The following is a 6186-nucleotide window of genomic DNA, read 5'->3' on the forward strand; positions in this document are numbered from 1 at the left end:
ATTGATTTTTGTTTGGTTCACTTTCAGGTTTTATTGGGTTGGTTCAACTGGTCCTTATCGAGTTTTTACCCGTTTGTTTTGTTTTATATATATATATCTATATATATATATATTAAAAATTTAATGGGCAAGAGATTGCTGCTTCATCGTGTAACCCTTGCACTAGCACAGGGGTCAATGAGACATGGATGAGATTTTCTTTTATTGCAATAGAAGTTTAGTGGTAATTTCACTCACTCATATAGCTAACCAGACCAATATAGCTAATCGGTATTGGTTGGTTTTGGTCCGGATCGATATGTGCTTAAGGGGCCGGCCGAAACAAACCAATTGACAAAGCCCTGCAGTAAGAATTGTTAAAGCAAGAAACTGGTTTGTGTTAGTTTTTAATTTCTTTATGGGGTGCTTAGCTATGAAACGATGAAGCCATGAATCTGATTGGTCCTTAGTGATACGTGGCAGAATCCATACATTACGCGTTGTTAAGCATGAAATTGGGAATCCAGATCAACTACCCACATGGGGACGGGTGGGGACAGATCTGACCCCTCCATGGGGCATGGGTCCCACACCCTAGAAGCAGGTCCCACACCCCCACGGAGGGTGGTTCACATCTGTCCCCACCCGTCCCCATGTGGGTAGCAGATCTGAACTCTGAAAGTGGTTTAGTTTATTTAATTTCTTTTTGGGTGGTTAGCCATGAAATCATAAAAGCCAGCATGAAGGAGGTTTGCCGTTTTGACTAGTTTAACTACTTGGAGACATGGTTCTAGTGCACGGTATCGGAACGGGTATCAGTAACTCAGAAAATGATATAGTATTAGACTGGTATCGATCGTATCGGATTGCTATCAACTAAAATGCTGAGTCAGCATATCTTTATGGTATCGAACTAGGTACTGGATTGGTATCGGTCGATTTTTTTTTATTTATAAAAAAAGTTCCAAAAAATCCATAAATAAAAAAATGTATTTGTGTGAAATATTTAAAATAAAATGCAACAAATATTGCAATAAGTTTGTAAAAAAAAATATAAAAAATTGGTTAAATTCCAAAAAATCTAGTCAATATGAAAATTAAATTGATTTAAGATAAAATATATTTTTCTTAACATTTTCTAAGAGGTTCACACTGTGAGTCACACATCAATACATTTTTACTGTTTAAATTTATTCGTACTCATGAGTATTTTACATTATCACATGATATGATTAAAAAAAAAATAAAAATGACACATGTCAACTTGTCAAGACTCACGAGAAAACTGAATAAGAAACTTGGGAATTGGGATTTCATTTTGGGTTGGGATTTATTGGGAATCGTGTTTGAGAATTGAGATAGAGTATCATTGGAACGGGCGATACCATGTTACAATCCGATACCAGACCCGATCCGTGCAACTGCACCAGTATATTATGGGGGTTCTATATTCTGGGATATGGGTGGAATGGTATTAGTGCTGGATGGTGGTTTTAGGGACTTCCTGTTATACCCGTACCCCGGGATATAATTAAATATTATTTCTTCTCGTGACGTGTAGATACTGCTGCCATGTATGCTGGTGACCTGTTCTCCATGAAGGTCAAACCTAGCTACAAAATCGTTGACCATAGTACGGGTTTGCCTGTGGAGGAAAGATTCTTCAACCGCCAGTGGGGAAAGTTTGTTGACGGCGACTTCGTTGACTACCCTCCAAGTATCAGCCCGGGAAGCGAGGAGTTCAGGAGAGAGCATCCTGGACCGTCACCTCAGTTGGATAATTCGTTCAGTGATGAGCTTAGCATTGCCGTGGCGAAGCTGTTCGGGGTCATGGGTGATAAACCATGACAGGAAAAAAGTAAGTTCTAGCCCTCAAGTCTTATTATTTATTCTTCCCTTGGTGACCTCGAAGTGCGGATCCAGGCCTGAACCGCTCGAGCTAATTCATGAGAGAAGGGAATGTTTTAAGTTCAGGTCCCACTTACCTTGGGAAGTACATTGGGGACTTATACCCATCTCATATGAACCCATCTAAGAATGGGCTTTTCCCTAATTAAAGTTGTGGGCAGGCCCATTTAACCTATTGACCCAATGATGGGTTATTCCATCCACTTACCCACATAGAACTAATGGGTCGACCCATTAAGCCTCATGACCCATTTGACTAGAGGTACCCAAATACCCATTTATTATAAATGAGTCCAAGAGGGAGAGAGAGAACATTACTTCTCCTTCATCATTCTCATCTACCCTAAATCGTGGAGGAGAGAAAGAGGAGAGAAAGAGGAGGAGGAAGGTGGAGAGGCTTGGTGGAAGGTAGAGACCCCATCTCTTAGGCCATAAATCGTGGAGCTCTCTCATCTTGGGGGTAGGTAAGCTATTGAAGCTTCTTCCTTCTTCTATTTCGGATTTTTAAAAGGGGTTGGGTAATGGGAGAGATTGACCTAGATCTCTCTTGGAACCTAGGAAGTCGATGGAGCCTTAAAGCCTAAGCTATGGTGGAGTTATTTCACTCCATTATGAGCTCTAATGTAGGGGTTCTCATTTCCATTAGAGAGATTTGAGGTTTGGACCCTATTATGCTTAGGTTAGGTTCTTCTCGGTTCCTTTTCTTGAACCTATTGTGATTGGTTGGACCTAGAGAGGTCTTAGGACCCTAATGAGCTTAGGATGGAGTTTCCTAGAAGTTCTTGTGCTTTAAAACCACTTGAAAATGGAGTCCTTGGAGGGGGATCCTTCGGATTTTGGACCTGAAGGTGTGAGGATTTACATGTGGTTTCAGACCTGCAAGAAACCAACCTGAAATTACCTTCCTGAGAAGGCCCCTGTGAAGCTCGGATTTACACTCGGTTTCAGTTTTCTGAAATCACATCTGCAACCGACCTTGACTAAAACTGTCCTGAACCCCTGGTTTCTTAGGATTTACATGTGGTTGCAGAATTTGGGCATGAAACCACTCCTGCAACCACTTTGTTTCTGAAACCTTATACTTAAGTGATTATGGGAGACCTTTTGGGGATCCTTTCCCTTCGCTCGTTTAACCTTATTTCACTCTTTGTTTAGGTTAATATATTCATCTTGTGGCTTATTGCTTGATCGAGGCGACAACTGATAATCTTGGTGCTTGGCGTATACGTTGTGAGTGGGTTTGGTTGTTTGGGCTTGTTATTATTATAGCATTATATATTATGTAATCATTATAATTAATAAGCATGTTTGCGCATATTGCATACTTTTATATATAATTGTTATAATGTTGATTGGAAATGTTATACCTTGATGGGTCTCGGTGCGGTGGGTACGTCTGGAACCCGAACACTATATACATTTATGAAGAAATTATGTTGAATGTCATGTTGAATGTATGCGCGCGTGCCGTCTTGTGGTTAGGACACTAAACCGGATGAAAAGTTGATGCGCCCGGATTACCTCTCGGGACGATAGGACTTGCATGTAGTATATTTGTGGCTAGGATTTCACACCCTTATGCTACGACCCTTACCAACAGGGGTTTAGGTGTTGGGTGATCAGTACACCGGATTCTGTGGAGGTGGGAGAGGCCAGTCATGGTAGTATTGGTTATCAGGGGTCTGCCACTGAGTGGTCTTGGAGGCTTCGATCGACGTAGGTCCCACGTGACAATTGAGGTTTCATTGTGGCGATAAGTTAAGTGACCCACAGTGTCTCCCGAGTTGTCACAGTAGCATATGCCATTGACTTAGTTGTTTGTTAGGTGGAAAAATGGACTTAACATGTGCATGCATCATTGGACTATGTGAATAGCGTGTTTGTGCATCCCCATCCCCTCACTGGCTCAGTGGAGCTAACCCCCTCGTGCGCACATTTTTTTTAGATTATGATGCAGGTGACGGATATCTCGCGGGACTTGGAGTTCAGCCCTCGGGATACGATGAGATTGGTGAGGAGGAACCGGAGGCCGTGTTTGAGGAACATGGCGACGGGTGTCCTTGAGATGATTGTGCCTACGGGCTGTGATGGTATTCGGGACTTGATCCCTTTTCGACTTACTTTTGAGGCTAAGGCCTATGTCGAAATATTTACTGTTATACCATTTTTTGATAGTTATTAGATGGTCATTGGAAATGTAACTAAATACTGTATTTATCATCTAGCCTTTGAACATCTTGTAACTATTCGATTTATACGCTTCCGCAATACTACTGATCCTTGGAATGTAATATTCCCTTTTTCCGCATTCTAATAATATATTGTGTTAATATTGGTTATGACTGTGCGTTGGGACACTGTGTCTGTGATCCGGGCGGTTTAGTAGGATGACACGCGTCGTCCTAGTCACCCTTTATATGATATTATATTCCTTGTCTGGAATAGGGGAGTGACACTTCCTGCGGTCAAGTCTACTCTGGCTTTGGCGTAAATCCTGCAGTTCTTTGAATAGGTCTATTGGAAAGCTATGGTGTGTAGGGGACACATCATATTCAACTGCTGGAGGGAAATTTGGGTAAAATCGAGGGAGAGATGGCGAGGGAGAAGGTTGTATCGGGGCTTGGATCCAGCTGAGCTGATCTTCAAGTCTCTGCTTTTCTCGTTCTCGAGTAGAGATGAGAGAAGAGGCATAAGCAACATCTTTAACTGTAGTGGCTATGTGCATGAGTTCCTTATGTAGAGCTTCAATTCGTTCTTTGAGATAACGAACATCGATCTCTTGTTGACTTAAGTGAAGAGTAGTGTGTTCTTGATAGGATACAATCTTCTGAAGGTACTGATTTTGCACAATAGCATTCTCGGCTTGCCAATTGAGCTGTGCTTCAACTGCAGTGTTGTCGGGGAGATGTCCGTCTGGTTGGACTGAATTGGAAGGTGTGACTTTCCATTTATGTAGGTGTCGATCTTGATCTTTATAGTCAGTTGCGCCTGGGAAATTCTTGCTGATGCCAGAACTGTTGCCACTACCACTTAAAGGGTAACAAGGTGGAGGAGGAGGAGGAGGAGCTGAAGCTGGGGAAGAACAACCTAAAGTACAAGATTTGTTGCTTCCATATTCCACAATAAACTGGTATTTGCCAGGGTCGTCGCCAAGGGGGCCGACATTAGGACAACCTTGTTGATAACGAATCCATAATGGATCCTTCTGTCGTTTCTTTCGTCGGGGTTTCCTGTAGGAAACAGGAGGAGGTTCATCAGAATCAGAGGAGAGGTAGTCGGGACATTCACAGACATCAAAGAATTTATGTCCAGTGGGGCTTTGGAAGCTGTAGATCGGGTTGCCTCGAGCATCGAAAGACGCTATAGGAACATCCAATCTTGAATCAAGCTGCGGGAGCTGCAGGGGTGAAGATGGAAGAACTGGACCCATGGTGACGGGTTTCGGGAAAGTAATCTCTATTTTTCCATTGCTGAGCCGCTTATAAGTTGGGTCAGTTGCCACCAAAGGAGGTGTGGGTTGGACTTCATGTGTTGATTCGTAGGCTGAAACCCAAGAATCTGGGACCAACTTGAAGAGGTCCATCCGACTAAGTTGCCGTGGAACATGAGTGACCATGGGGGTTTAATCTGAACCAATATGAAGGAATAGAGTCGAATCATTTGAGGTATGACCGGTGTTAAGGCCAAAAGCATGATTCTGTAGGCGGTAACATATCTGATAGTGCAAGGTTGCAACTATTGCTGACACCTGGGGTGCTCCTGTAATTTGGATCAGAAATTTCTAAGCTGTGGGAAGATTAGGATCCAACAAAGAAAGGTTGTAGCTGGGATATAGGGTATAGAATACTGTGCCGTTGTTCAAAGTGGACTGAACATTGGTTAAAACAGCATGTTGATACAGTTTGAATCGGGTATCCAACAGATCCATACGCATAATGACTGGAAGACCTTTCCGTCCATACAAGGTAAGTGTCATCTTGACTACACCAAGATAAAGATGGGTATAACCCAAAGTGAGCCATTGTCTGATCAGGTCTGGAGGGATCTCAATGGGAAAATATTGCTTAGATCCTAAGGCTGTAACCTGATTTTAAGAAAAAGGAGAGGCTAGCACATACTCCTTAAGACCTGGGGACTTCTTAGGAGCAAGAAGAGTCTGTATAGTCTTTGAGAGAGTCGAGGTGTGTCGGGGAAAAACATCATAAGGGTTGATAACCAAAAAATTTGTAGGATGAACTTGTTGATCAGAGGGAGTATAATTTAACTTGTAAAGATAATCAATTTAGAAGCATGGGTTTG

The sequence above is a fragment of the Telopea speciosissima genome, chromosome 6 (assembly GCF_018873765.1).
Source record: "Telopea speciosissima isolate NSW1024214 ecotype Mountain lineage chromosome 6, Tspe_v1, whole genome shotgun sequence".
NCBI classification, from domain to species: domain Eukaryota; kingdom Viridiplantae; phylum Streptophyta; class Magnoliopsida; order Proteales; family Proteaceae; genus Telopea; species Telopea speciosissima.